This window comes from Cibotium barometz, chromosome 21, assembly GCF_041138505.1.
Source record: "Cibotium barometz isolate CiBa-2024 chromosome 21, ASM4113850v1, whole genome shotgun sequence".
In the NCBI taxonomy this organism is placed as follows: Eukaryota; Viridiplantae; Streptophyta; class Polypodiopsida; order Cyatheales; family Cibotiaceae; genus Cibotium; species Cibotium barometz.
Window position 1 is genome coordinate 30,555,546 of NC_141066.1, and position 16,054 is coordinate 30,571,599.

The following is a 16,054-nucleotide window of genomic DNA, read 5'->3' on the forward strand; positions in this document are numbered from 1 at the left end:
CCAACTGCCATATCAATGATCCACATGCAAATCATCAACACAAATCAATAAAATAACATTTTTATTTAGTGAATATTAAAATTTACCTCAAAAATTGCTTAAAAATTACAATAAGAAAGAAAAATTAACAACAATTAAATAGAGATTGCTCTGATACCACTGTTAAAACCCTAAGATCTCTCTAGATAATTGTTATGCATAAATCAGGCATAAACTCATCCACCTGACCACCCCCGAGCCCAAGGGATGCACACATAAATTATAACGAAGTACATCATACCTTTACCTTGATGTCCCATACCATCAAGAGGTATAACTCCAATCCAGCAACATGTAGCTATAGTGTGAAATGGTAGGTGAGTAGATATAATCCTCTAGATAAGAGAACATCATATCATAACCTAGCCTAAAGATAACATAGCCTTAGTCTCTCTTGAGTGTGCCCCATGCCCCTATTATATAGGAGGGCCTTCAAGTGACTCTTGACTCTCCATTTCCCATGTGTGACCCTTGGATACATGACCCTAACCTTAACCCTTAAGGTTAGTCCTAACCCATGCTCCCATGCTCAAAAGCCTAATGTGGGTTGGCCTCCTAGTATATACACACATAATGTGCATATAACAATATATATATACATGTATACACACACACAACACACACATATATATATACATACACACACACACACACACACACACACACATATATATACACATATATTTGCATAGATATGATATATTTTTTAAAAAAGTGAAATGAGGGTGGGAGGGGGTTAATGAGGGTGTAAGGGAATGATGGGGGTGTTAATTGGAGTGTAAGTGGGTGTAAGAGAAGAGATGGCGGTGGATTAAATGAAGGGATGAGGGGTAGTGTAAGAGTTAATGGGAGTGTAAGTGAGTATAAGAGAAGAGATGGTAGTGGATTAAATGGGGGTGTAAGACGCATAGTGGATTTTTAATAAGGGAGGTGGGGGAGATTAAGGGGAGATAGAGTTTTGTAGAAAAAAGAGCCAATTTCAAGTGTTTAAGGGAGGGTTAGTTTTATTTAATGCTAGGTGGGGGGGTGTGAAGGTAATCGTTTAAAAAACAAAGAGCATTAAATTAAAAAGCTTTTTTCATAGTTTTGCAGGTCTTGTCAGACGATTGTCGGCATCTAGGAATTGGTGCTCTCATGCATGCTTATAATACCCTTCATCCTTACCTTGATATGCTTCTCCTTGTTCCCCACTTCACGATTGGACCACCACTCTAGGTTAAACTTCCATGATGGCCCACTGCCCTCTCCCGAGCTTAGAAAACTCCTATTGCTTGTGTTGTAGCCTACCCCTTATTGCTAAACTACCAAAGCCTTTCTGCTCTTCTTTGGTTGTTGCTCTTCCACAATTGCTACTTGGACACCGGTGCTAACTCTCAGTTGAGCTTCTCCACATCAGTCAGCAACTTGGATGTTCATCTGCCTTGCTGCTCTACTTAGCTCCTACATGCCACCACATCTCAAAGGTTCTTGTGCCTCTCCCTGCTTTGCTTTGTTATGTTGTAGTGCCACAACACACCTCCATAACACTCATCTATTATGTTTTGCTTGCCACCACTATGACCCCGCTATGGGCTGTTATGCGACTCTCTCTCTCTTCTCACCTCTCCAAGTGGTCTTAGGGACTCAATGCTCAAAAATGACACTTAGTATTTAATAAATTTGCCTTATGGTAAAAAGGCCAGTGGTTACGAAGTAGGTTTATAAGATAAAGTGTAAAGTAGATGGTAGCATTAATCAATACAAGACAAGGCTAGTTGCAAAGGGTTATGCTCAAGAGAAGGGCACAGATTATGATGAGACCTTTGCACCCACATCTTGTAAGACTAGATCCAGTATATTATTACATTGGCAGTGCATTATGGTTAGAGTGTACATCAATTGGATATCTTACATGAGGAGGTTTATGTATCTTAGCCTTATGGTTTAGTTAAGAAGGAGTAGGAATCTAAAGTATGCAGGTTCAAAAAAGATTTATATGGTCTTAAGGAGGTTAAGAAAAGCTTTATATGGTCTTAAGTAGGCTCTAAGAGCAGGGTTATTATGGGCCGCACCTCCCAAGAGGGAACTCCACACATCCACAGTTGGAAAAAGAAGCAATAGATAATAACTATTGTTGGGTACTTACCCATGCTTCGAGCTCACGTCCCTTGAGGCTCTCCAAGCTTGCTTTTGGAAGCTCCACTCCTTCAATCTCCACCTCCATGCGGTCACCATTGAGGTGCTCACACTGCAATGCAAGGCAATCTTCCTCTCACTCTCCCATACAGATGCATAGAGGAGGAACATGCACTAGAGTACTCTCTCTCTCTCTCTCTCTCTCTCTCTCTCTCTCTCTCTCTCTCTCTCTCTCTCTAACACACACACACACACACAAGACCAAGCAAGAGCTCTCATAGCACAAAGGGGGATTGTGTTTTTAAATTATGAGAAAATTCCTTTTATACATCTGGCCCTTATTCACACTGGGTGCAAAACTTACTAATCTAAAGTCTTAGGTGGCCAGTATCTCATAATGTACAATGTTTGTAGTGCCATTACATAACACTTATTAATGTCCTCAAATGGAGGAGCATCTTTGTTAATCCAAAGTGGGATTAACATCCCCCCTACCTAATGTAGGTTTTGTCCTCGAACCTCTTACCTAGGTCGAAAGACCTAGTCACCGAACTCATGTCTTTAGAAGTTCCGGCAGGATTAAAGCTTTTTAAGGGTTCTTCTAAATGTGGAGTGTGATATCCAAAACCCGGTGTCTACCATATCCTCAAATGTGACATGTATGTAACTTGGTAGACACCTGAGGGTGATGATAATAAAGCATCATTCCTCGTTCATTTGGTCCTCTGTTCATGTCGAAGCAAAGCGATTCGGCATCAAATCCATCATACCTTTCCTTTGGTTGATCGATAAGCACTACGATCAACTTCATGAATCTGATGGTTACTACTACGTCCGAATCTAGAATCTTTTACCACACTTGTATCCATGAGAGCATTTGCTACCTTTCACTTTTCCACGCTCGTATCCATGTGAGCATTTACTGCCCTTTGACTTGTAATATCCTGGAATGTGGATAGCAAAAATTGAGGGAAGTTGTAACATATGTGAGAATCCCTTTGCTTTGCTTCATGGAACTCGAGTGGAGTGAGCCTTCTTTTGATTGGCATGTAAAGTGGATCCACTCTTTGTGTTTGTGTGGGGAGAATTGGTAGTACTGAAAACTGTACTCTCGCACTGTGAGCTCGCACTATGAGCTCGCACTGTGAGGTACTCCTTGCGCCAATCAGGCTATATGCCAAAATCCTCAAGTCGGGGGTTAGTATCATCTCTGTGTTGATTGCTGTATTCATCCCCTTGTATATACTGGATGTTGTTTGCACCATCGGCCAAAACAATAACTAATCATGAATGTTACAATGTAGATTTCCAGTAGATCGGCCAAGTGCGGGTTGGCTAGTTTAGTGTGTCATGCCACGTTTTCCCACAAGGTCCCTTCTCCTCCAATTGGTAGGAGCTCTTCCAATTCAAGGATTGGGGCTCAGAGAGGGTATGGTACATATGGTTGCTTCCGTGACTCCATGGTGAGTAGGCATCCATCATGATTCTTCATGTAGGCTCAAACGGTGTAATTTGCATCAGCACTTTGAACATCAGTTTAGGCTTCAAGAGGGGATTTCCTGCCCGAATAAAGCCCTCATCCTCTGCAGCTAACAAAGACTCAATGACATGTGTACCAGGAAAAGCTTGTATGTCATCTTGAGGGGGAAGATCACGTACATCATCGAGCTGTCATGGTGGAGATAGAGTTGTTCCGATAACTCCTCGGGGCAAGAGGGTTAGTGGGAATATGAATTGGGGTAGAAGAGTAGCGAGAGAAGATACAATCGGCCTCATTTTTGTTAGTAGGAGATACAATAGGAAAGGGATTTAGTAGCTTACTAGAGATGGAAGTAAACACTGAGTAAGTAACACATGTTGAGGATCCTAGTGTTTCTTCTTGTCCTTCTCTTGAATTGGGTGGCGGTTGTGGGTGGGCTTGTTAGTTTTCATAAATTCTTGGAGGTCAAGGATTTCTTGTGGTTATATTGGGATATTCAATATGTTCTTTATCAAAATTATAAACCACAGTGTGGTTGTGAGCATTTCCCCCAAGTGTTTATGGATGTTTCTATGTAGTTTTATAATAACATATGGATGATATAATGTTGATTCAGAGAGATTTAGATGTTGATGAGTATTATAAACTTCAATCCACCCTTGGATAATTACCCACCATTGGTAGCTACGTGCAACAACTTTGTAGTTGGCCGGTGATAATGGTATGTCATGTGGTATAAACAAGTCGAGTTTATCGACATTGTCATCTAGTATGGCCGATTGTTGCAGCACCTGACACCAACTATGAAGGTTAAGCACTATTTGGGTGTATGGGAAAAGAGGAAAATTCCATGTGGGTTAGTAAGCACTAGATCCCCTCTAAAATTCCCATTACTAAGGTGGGGTCTGCATCTCTTTCCGTATTCTAATGTATAAGTGTAGATAAAAACAAAGTGAGAGTCTGAGGAGGGTTCCAAGGAGTCACAGGCAACGAATCTATCTCCGAAGCTCGCTCGATGAGTTGTCATAGTTCATCGGGTTGATCATCCCTTTGAGGTCATTGCTGGAGTGCAAGCCTTCGCTCCAGTTCCTGGATCCTAAAGTCTTTGTCGTTAAGGAGTGCTAAGATGGCTACCGTCACGGACACCATGTATCATCTTTCATCTTCATCTTTAGCTATGCTATGGGCTGTGGTTGAGCTTGAGCCTCCGTGACCTGCTTTAGGCGCTCTTGTGCCAAGGCTTGGGTGCTGTGGAATTGTTGGTTCACATATTCAAGAACTTTTTGGTGGCTTACCAACATTTGATCCATCTCTTGTGTCTTGGTGCTGATAATCTCATTGAGATCTATAAGCTTCTATGTGTGTGCCTTGTTCAGTTGTTCTTTTTCTATCTGTAGGCTAGCCACCTTTTGTTGTGTGAGGCAACAAGTGCTTCCTTGAGCTCTTGGATCTGTTGAGTGTACCCTTCTTCTTTAGCGTGGAACATGGCATGTGCTTCCCTTAACTGTTGTGTGTGTTGTACCTCTTTCACCTTGGTGTGCACCACTTCCTTTTGGAGTTATTCCTTTGCTTGATCAACTTACTCTCTTTGAACTCATTACTTTCTTTAGTTGTTCTAGCTTAGTAGCGCCTTGCTTCCTATTCTTTGGCTACCTTTAAACCCTTAATGATTACCTCCTTATGTGTAGCATCATCGGGCAACTAATTGATCTTGAAGAGATTGCACCTATTCTATTTTGTCTCTAAGTTGCTGCCACAATTCTTCATGTGTGTCATGCAGCAGATGAGTTGTGAGAAGGTGACAATGCCAACACTCTTTGTTCATGTGACCAAATCGAGGGGCTAGAAGAGGCCGTGCCATCTGCTTCATGAAATTAAAGTTGAAGCAAACTGTCAAGACCTTCCATGATTTATTCGAGAAAGGTATCTGCATCCTTAGGGATATGTAAACAATCTAGGAAGGAGCATGTTCCTGGAGTGCCTTCGAAGTCCAATCTTCTTTGTTTGCTGGGGCTGGGACTATCTTTTGTTCTCTTGCCCTTGTCCGTTTCTTGTTCCTCTTGAGCAGCCTCTGGATGTTCTGATGTGGTCTCTTCATTCTTGTTGTTGCCCACATCTGTTTATGGCAATGGTTGTTCCTCATGAGCTTGTGTTCCACCTATCTCATCTGAAGTGGGAAGATGTTGTAGTGGTGAGAGGTTTTAAAATACAAGGGTGGCACGGTTGGTAGGTGGTGTTTGTAGTATCGACTCCTGGAGACTTTTCTGTTAAGCTTATGCTCTCCATTCCTAGTTTTGGGTCAAGTGTGGTTGGTACCTCTGGTGGTGCTTGTTATTCCTTAAGAGCCTGCTAATACAAGGCAATGTCTTTTGCAACCTCTTCATGTAGGCGCTTGGTCTCCTCTTCCACCTGCTATAGGCTGCCCCTCATCTTTTTAGGCTTCCTTGGCTTATTACCTTCTTTGGCCCCCTTGGCAATGCCTTGTATAAGCTCCTTTGTCTCTTTAAAGGACAACTTGTCCTTGTTGCAACTCTTCTGGTATGTTTGCTGGTGGCTCCATGTCTCCTTGGGCATGTGATATTTCCGCTTCCTAAGTGCCTTCGGGTATGGGGTGTTACCTGCATGGCTTAGAACCTTCGTGAGACAAGGTAAGGGTTGCACACTTTGGACTAGTGAGACCAGAGATAGTTCTCCATTTCCTTGTGGATGTACCATGCTCAATCTTCGGGTTTCTCCTCATGTACTTTGGTGATTCTGTGGAGAGGGATCATGTTATACCTGTCCACCGGTTTCACTTGCATGAGCATTGACATTGCTCAACAAACTCTTTCATCTGCTTCCTCCCGTATGTTTTCATACTCAGCTCCATTGGAATTATAGGAGACCTTCTTGAGGATGTCCTCCATGGGCATCTGATCTAGTGGATGCACATGTGATGGAATGGGAGGGAGCAACTATAGTGCATATTTGATTATGGCTTCAGTGATGGATCTATCATGTGATGGTCCCCCTTTTTTTATTCTTGTTGTAGGATTTTCTATATTATGCACATAGTGATGGGTTAATCATCCAGGGGAGTACCTCTGCCATATTTCCTAGCCCCACCTTCTCCAGCTTATAACGCACATCAATAACACTTGGTTGATCTTAGCCTATGGTGGCTGTGGTGGTAGAACAGGCGGTGTGGTAATGGTGACCTCCTGCATTCTGATCATCCCCCTTGGTAAGTAGGACGTATTCGGCTGCCCTAAAGTTGCATTGGTTTGCATTGGAGGTGTTGGTAAGGCTAGAGGCACTATAGGTGCTAGCAATTATGCTAGAGGTTGGATCCTCGGATATCTACACATGGCAGTATTGTGGTTCCCTAGTATTTGCCAGTGAGCATAGGAGAGTAATTGCCTTGGTTTTAGGTGAGGGCATTCAGTGTTTGTATGATTTTGTCTACAGATAGAGCACCAAATCAACTCTCTCCGGGGGTAGAGATGGACATTCCCTAATGCTTCTCTCCCACACCTAATCTTTAACTTCTCCAAGATGGCATTATTGAGTTTTTCCACTATCATGTTGCCAACTTGCTTGTTCTTGGGTCCCGCGGTCTGATGACTAGAGACTCGTGATGTCACTACTATTGAAGCTACCTTGGCGTCTTCCGATTTCGACAACTCAAGCATGTTATCCCCATATTCAATCGCCAACTTACAACACGTATCTAAAGTGGCCGATCGGGCTAACACTAGATAATCATGCATCTTATGATCTCGGACTCCTCTCTGGAAGCACGGTAGTAATTGATCATCAGTTAGCCTTTCCCTCATCAATTTGCATCTTGAGTTCAAGTGTTTGATCCGAGAAACATAATCTCGCATGGATTCATTGTCTTTGTGTTTGATGTTGTGGAGTAGTGCCACAGGACTCCATCTGTCACCACTTCGAGCAAAGCTTGGTATGAACACATTCTGAAGCCGAGTGAAATTGACTTTATCCTGAGGCTTTATGGTTCGATACCATTGGTGGGCTTTCCCTTCTAGGATCAGAGAAAAAGCATGTATCATGGTTACATCACTCAAGGGCCCACATGTTGCACAGGTTGACTCAAAGATCTCTATGTGTTGGATCAGGTCCCCATCTCCTGAGAACTTTTGCATAAGCTCTGAAATGATGTGTGGTTTCATCTGAGATGGTATGGATTTAAGGGCAGTGCTGCCTAGTTCCCTAACCATGCCTCTGCCCATTTCTATAGCCATATTCAACAGATCCACCCTTGTGACTACATTTAGATTTGTGTTAGGATCCACAATTGGCCTTCGAGGAGCTACCCCCCGTACCTAGACCTCATCCTCTTCCTATATAGGCTTTTCTATTCAATTCGGGTCTGTAGGCTGGGTCCGGGTAAATCCTCATTACCTAGCTCACCATTGGCTGCCTCAGCACACCTTTCTTGAATTAAAAGTTCCATGTTCTGGAATGTGGGATAATTGATCGTCATGTATATCCTCTCTTGTGTGTAGAGACGATCTTCTCCTCCTGAAGATGCCCTAGGTAGATTGTCCACTTCTTCTTGCGTTTCGAGGACTTCCTCATCCTTAGGTTCCTCATTGATAGGTTCTAGGGCTGGTATCCCTCCTTCTATCATTCCCATCCACGTGTTATTAGTGGCATTTCTAGATGTTTCTAAATCCTTGCCACGTGGTAGAAACAGATTCAAATTATCAATTTCCCTCTATTCCGCCATCATTCTTTGCGTGTCGAGCTCTTTCCTTTTCAAGCTCAGTAGCCACAATTGTCGCTCTGCTTCAGTCACCTTCAAGTCAATTTACCTTATCCCTCCTAACCCTAATCCTCACTGCCATAAGTTAGGGCTGTTTAGGTTGGTAGGTCCGTTCTTAGATTGTGTCCTGCGCTCGTTATCGGGCCCATGCCCGTAGATTGCGCTTCATCTTTTGTGCCGTGCTGGAGACCAAAAAATCCCCTGGCCATATCAAAGATTCTGTTGGATTTTGCAGCTAGTTCATGTCGTGAAGTAGCTAACTGTGTCTCACGTCGTGAATTGTGTTTTACACTTTGAAATCGCAGCTTAGAACTACAATAATTCGAGTCAGGGTGACTCCTATGGTGCACTTATAAACCTCTCTTATTGTTGGTCTAACAATTCTTAATCCGTGAATAAGACTGTTCTCGTCCGTGAAGTAGCAGGTCTCCATGAACTAGCAGAGTGTGGTTCACATCATGAACTAGAATGTGCTTCACGTCATGAACTATTTTGTTGCTCTTTAATGAGATAAGGCTTTTGGCATTTCTTTGTGTCATACGTGTCAGGATAAGGCGCTCTAACTTTAGTAAGGCAATCCCAAAATTTTCGACACTGATTGCGAAGAGTGTTTCACGTTCTAACATAGCAGACTACAATTAACACGATGACCTACTTCTTGCATGTTCACGTGTCAATAGCCGCGTCAATAGAATGATATTTAGAGTGCAATATCCCAATCCAAAAGATCCAAAAAGGTTGTGCCAAACAATTGAAATGCAATGCAAGTCACCAACACAACCAATGGCTCCTTGTTTTTGTAATTTTTGTGATTTTTTGGAAAAAACATAACAAAGCATGTCATCAACTGTGCTAGCTCACGCTTACAAAAGTGGTGACCAAAACAACAAAATTGAAAGAAAAACCAAGTGTAGCTTTCCTCTAGGCAATACGAAGTACTCACCTACACTTCCAAACACACAATTTCCACAACTACTCTAATTTCTCTCTTCCACACAAACCTTATCTACACAGTCTTTCACAATGCACCTTCAAAATGCAAAGGCAATAGTGAATCTTGCATAATGGGAGCTAGAGCTCTAAGAGGATGGAAGAAACAATGGTGTTTCCCTAGAAGAGGGAACTCCACACATCCACAGTTGGAAGAGTCAATAGACAACAACTATCATTGGGTACTTACCAATGCTTCGAGCTCACGTTCCTTGAGGCTCTCCAAGCTCGTTTTTGGAAGCTCCACTCCTCCAACCTCCACCTCCATGTTGTCATCATGGAGTCGCTCACACTGCAATGCAAGGCAATCTTCCTTTGACTCTTCCATACACATGTATAAAAGAGGAACATGCACTAGAGTTCACACACACACACTCACATAAGACAAAGCAAGAGCTCTCATAGCACAAAGGGGGATTGTGCTCTTTCATTATGAGAAATTGCCTTTTATACATCTGGCCCTTATTCACACTTCGGCGCCTAAAACTTACTAATCTAAAGCCTTGGGTGGCCAGTATCTCATAATGTACAATGTTTATAGTGTCATTACATAACACTTATTAATGTCGTCAAATGGAGGAGCATATTTGTTAATCTAAAGTGGGATTAACAATGGTATAAGAAGATAAACACATACTTGGTTGCAAATAGTTTTTGCAATAATCCAATTGAGAGTACCCTTTATGTAAAGACGAGTAAAGATTATTTTTTATGGTCATTATTTTTATACGTTGATAACATGATGCTCTCATAGGCCCTAATGAGAAGAAGATTTCAGCCTTTAAGGCTAAATTATATGTGTTATTTGAGATGACAAATTTGGGCTCATTGGCATTATTATTTGGGCATACGGCTTATGCAATGTGATGATGGTATTATGATGTTATAATCAAAGTATATATAGAGGTTGTTTATAGGGTTTAGCCTTTAAGATTGTAAGCTTGTTGCTACACTAGTAGAGAGAGGTGCTAGGCTTAGTGTCTAGGATGCAGGTGAACCATTTGTGATGCATCATTTTATCTCGGGTGCGATCAACAAGTATGTTACTCACATTCCCTTTGTTATCCTTGGAAGTCCTAGTGTGAACATCCCTATACACGAGCACTTTTTACCCTGTGCTGGTAAGGGCTTTTTTCCCATGTGAACACACTCTAGTGTGTTAGCCACGTCAACCCTAGGGCTAGGGCTACTACTACTTTATACTCCAAACATTCATTATCATTATCATATTGACTACTTCTAGCTATTGCTTCTGCTCTCTCTCTCACACTCTGTGCTTAATACCACTATGTGTGTGTGTGTGTGTGTGTGTGTGTGTGTGTGTGTGTGTGTGTGTGTGTAGAGCATCTACTCCCTCATCCAACATTGGTATCATAGCGGTGTTTTAGAGCTTTGTTTCAGAGTCTAGGTTTTAGTGCCTAGGTCTTAAAGCTTGATGAGAGTTTGGTTTCCGAGCCAATAGCTCCATGTTGCTATCCTCTGTCGCTCCATGTTGCTAATCTATGATGTTATACATCTTGAGTACGCTCAGGCCGCCCTTCTATACTTTGTTGGTATCATTAATCTTCATTGCCGTACATGTTGGGTAAGCTCTTGCACTTTCCATAGATCTAGGGTTTCTGCCTCCTTTTGTACATTGGTGTCATTCATTTATGCTGCCATACATTCTAGGCAACCTCGCACACTATCACTACACATAGCTTTTAGCAGCTTTTGGCATTAGATTTTAGTATCCACCATTTTTTGTTGTTGCTACTACTATCTAATTACCGACTTTCAACTTTTGGCATTGGACTTTTGCGTCTGTCGATTTTCCCGGTTAGCCATTCAGCATTCCTTTCGACATTGGACTTCTATGTCCCATCGATTTTTCTCGGTTAGCCATTCAGCTGTGTCCATCTGCTTTGCCTGGTCAGCAGTTCAACCTTTGGCTTTCCTCATTCAACATTCAACTTTAGCATTCATATTCAGCATTCAGCTTTAGTTTTGCTCGATCAGCTATTCAGCATTCACATTAGCCATTCACCTACATCTGTCAATTTTGCTCAGTCAGCCTTTTAGTGCTCGACTTTCCACTTTCAGCGCATGGCTTTCCGCATTTAGCTTTCAGCATTTGGCACTCAGATTTCAGCTTTCTACATTCAGTAGTTAACTTTTAGCTTTTGGCATTCAGCAAATTGGCTCGATTTCCTTTGTTAGCCGGGTTTACCCATGTGCATTCAGATTTTGAATTTCCACATTTGGCATTCAGCATTCCATATACGGCCTTTGGCGTTTGGGCTTCCAATTCTATCAACTGATTTAATCAGCTGATTCCACATCCATCAGTTAGTCGATTCAGCATTTGTCCATTAGCCGATTCAGATTCCGTCCGATAAGCTGGTGGTCCACTATCTGTCTGTAAGCTAGTTCCGCGTCTGTCCATCACAGTTGATTCTGACCTCACGACTCGACCTTGGATTTCGGCCTACTAATGCCAGGCTAGCTTTTGACTTGCTTATGCTACGTCAACTTTCGACCTACTGATTCCACCTGGATCTTTCAACTTGCAACAAATTGCTGATTTGGTGAGTTTGCACATGTATTGAGCAGACATTTGAGGTACTCTGAGTCACTTGAAGCTATTGCTTGCGTTAGATATACTCGAGTTTGCACATTCCTTTGCTGTGTAAAATGTCCGGAAACACTAGTGATTTGTTTGGCATGTTGTCCATTGAGGACAAGTTGGGGACAAGTTGGATGGCACCAACTATCCCATGTGGGCATATATGATGAGGCATGTACCAGTGGTAAAGAACTTGTGGGTGTATGTATCTGGTGCTAACTTAAGGCCTGTTGGGTCCACATCCGCCTATCAACACGTTAGGTGGATCCACTATCAGAACCAGTGAGTCTAGTTCCAGTGGAAGTGTATCGCCTGCACGTATTCCCCTTCTACACAAGAACAACTTAGATGGGATGCTAAAGATACGTAGGCACATGCCTTGATTGCTCTCTCCTGCAACAAGTCATACCTCATATCCATTCATGTACTTCTTCCACAAGTGCATGTGATATACTTGCCTCTATGTATCATATCCGCAATGAAGCTCGAGTTGCCATAAACACCATAGTGCATGGTGTTACTGAGAGGTTGCCTACTCTCATCATAATGGCTGGATGTATGCCTTGTTGCTGTCCCCACTTAACAGATTGGTTATATCAGTCTATTTCCATTTGTTGATTATCACCTTGTCAGGCTTGACCATTTGACTAAGGTTTCTTTATTGATGTATTGGCATTCATTGGACCTTGATAGCTTATGCATTGATGTTGTTCATCTTCATGCCATTATTTGGTATCGGTGCTGAATCAGCTGAGCCCGCTTTGGCTTCGAATCAACCTTCTACCTACTGCTGATAATCAGTTAATTCAGTAGCCCAACTTTCCCATATTGCTCCAAATAAGCCACACTTTGATATGGATTCCATGGGTGATGCATTAATTGAAGAGGATGTAGCGATTTGTCAGCTCGGACACACCCTGCCTCTCAACATGCATCTCATTTTGTTGATTCCGCCCTTGTTGTTAAATGAGGAGCCACTTTCTCCTTTTGATGCATTAGAGGATGATAATTGGATTGGTTTTCTCGCGATTGTTCAGCTTTTTCATCTCGCTGAATTACAGTATGCATTTGATGTTATAAACATGGGCTTTTGCATTATTATTTGGGTATCTAGTTTATTTAGTAAGCTATCGGATGCCTTACCCGTCTTTATATTCAGTATGCAGTGTCATAGTTGACCAGATTTATGCATTTCCCCGACACTCGATATTAGCAAGCAATGAAACATGTCTTTCATTACCTTCAAGGCACTCAGGACTTTGCATTGTTTTACAACAATGTGTCTTCTTTATGCTTGTCTGCCTTCACTTATAGTGACTAGGCAGAATGTTGCGACACTTGGGTGTCAACTAGTGGAAACTATTTCCTTTTTAGAAGTTCATGCATTTCATGAATCAGGATGAAGCAGCTAACAGGGCCCACTTCAAGTTGTGAAGCTGAGTACAGAGTAGCATTCACACCTACTATGGAGTGTGTATGGCTACATCGTCTATTGGCAGATCTTGGTATTAAATAGCCGTCTTTTACCAACATTTTCACTGACGGTCATAGTGCATTAGCAGTCACGCGACGCGGAATCTAGTTTCTCATACGCAGACAGAGCACATTGAGGTAAGTTATCATTATATCAGGGAAAGGCCCCGTGCATGAGAGATTGCCTTAAGTTATGTGCCTATACATGCCAATGTGGTAGATGGGTTTACCATTACCTCTACCAGGGTAGTCTACTACACCATTCACTTTAGGGGGTTTGTTAGCCTTAGAAGTCTTGGTGTGAATAGCCCTACACACACGGGCACATTTTACCCTGTGCTGGTGGTAGGGGTTTTTTCCCGTGTGAACACACTATGGTGTATTAGCCACATCAGCCCTAGGGCTAGGGCTTCTAGTACTTTGTACTCCGCACATTCATTATCATTATCATTGATGAGTACTTCCAGCTATCGCTTATGGTCTCTCTCTTACACTCTGTGCTTGATATGACTGTGTGTGTCTATGTATGTGTGTGTAGAGCATCTACTCCCTCATCCAACACCCTTGATCCACAAATTGTTATAAAAACTTTCTAATAGAGTCACAAGATTGCGATAGAACCATGGCATATCCATTAAATAGTGAAAGTGTAAGGTGAAGAGTGAGATGGGGTTTCCTCATACACACCCAAATAAGGTACCAATTTAAAAGAATAAAAACCACTAACTAATTATAAATAGCTAATGGTTAAAATAGATATCTATTGAACGTTCATAAAGTTGAGTTTTGCCAATTCCCTCATTTTTTGTTTCGAGTTGGGGTTCATGTTAATATTATGATATCGTCACTTTTTTTATACAGTTATTAACTTTAACACAGTAATGGAAATGCTCATCCACATATACAATGAGCTCATCATGCTTGTTAGCATTTTGCTACACTTTTTTTTAAATAAAAATGCTTGTATGCATGTGCACGTTGCAGGATATTGCAAATGGAAAGTGCATGTTTTTATACATGTGCATACGACTTATGTGTGCATGTGCACACGTCATGCACATGCCTACACACACATGCTCACACACACACACACACACACACACACACACACACACACACACACACACACACACACACACACATATAGAGAGTTTTGACTTTTGACTTGAATAGGAGAGAAGGAAGGGCACAAGGAAAGAATTCTTATTGAGGACCCATTATTTGTATGGGAAAAGAAAAAAGAGCACGTGAAGGGAAATAAAAAAGAGGGCCCATTTGTCCCCATGGAGAGAGGAGTAATGGGCATGGGAATAGTATCATTTGTTTATTGGAGAGGATGAAAGAGACCAAGGTGGCTCAAGGCCATTTGGTTAAAGGAAATAGCTAAGTTGCTCCACAATAAGTTGCAAATAACTAGTGACCTTTGTGATATGTAAATATTTAAAATAAAACAAATAACTGTTGCAAATAACATTTGGTTAAAGGAAATAGCTAAGTTGCTCCACAATAAGTTGCAAATAACTAGTGACCTTTGTGATATGTAAATATTTAAAATAAAACAAATAACTGTTGCAAATAACATTTGGTTAAAGGAAATAGCTAAGTTGCTCCACAATAAGTTGCAAATAACTAGTGACCTTTGTGATATGTAAATATTTAAAATAAAACAAATAACTGTTGCAAATAACTAGTGACCTTTGTGACATGTTGCGAATAGCTAGTGACCTTTTGTGATATGTAAATATTTAAAATAAAACATGAGAAGAGAGTGACATCAAAACATGAGATGAGAGTGACATGAAAAGAAAGTGCATTGATGGTTATGCAATAAAGTTGGTGTAAAAGTGTATACACTAATATCAAAAAATTCTCATATTTTTGGCATGGAATGCTAAATCATATAGTTACAATCCAACTCACCACATATTAAGATGTGCATGTGAAAAATTGTGCCTAAGGAACTTGAATGTACAAATGTCTATTCTAACTCCACGCTAATTTGTTCCTCTTTAGAGAGCAAAGGATAAATTACATGATTCCAAATTGTTGTGATATTACAAGTGTGCAATTTCTTGTTGCTTGCGCATATAGTTGTACACCACTACTAGCTCATGTACTAATGCTACACATTTGAGCTTGTTTTGTTCCCATGCATGTATGGAATCAAGCCGTTTCTCACAAATGTACCATTCAAAATGCAAGTCCCTTTATTCCCATAAACTATGCTATTTAGAGCATAGTTTGCTCTAGCAAGTACCATTACAATGATGAGAATTTCAATGATCCACATGGAGCTAGACGAGAACTTGTATATTATAAAAGCCTACTTGTGCCACATTGGAGTGAATATGATAATGTCTCCTAATGGCATGCATATGGTCCAAGTAGTCATCATCATTTGCAACCTTTTGCATGCTTGTGTAAAACTAAGAGGAACATTTGAGTTGAATGATGCCACTGTGAGCCATTGATTTGGAGTCTAGACTAGGTGAGGTGTGGCACCCTTATTAATTTATAGGAATTTAGGTAATCCTAATCAACATTAAGTGTAGCTTGATGATTTATAGGAATTTAGGTGCTCCTA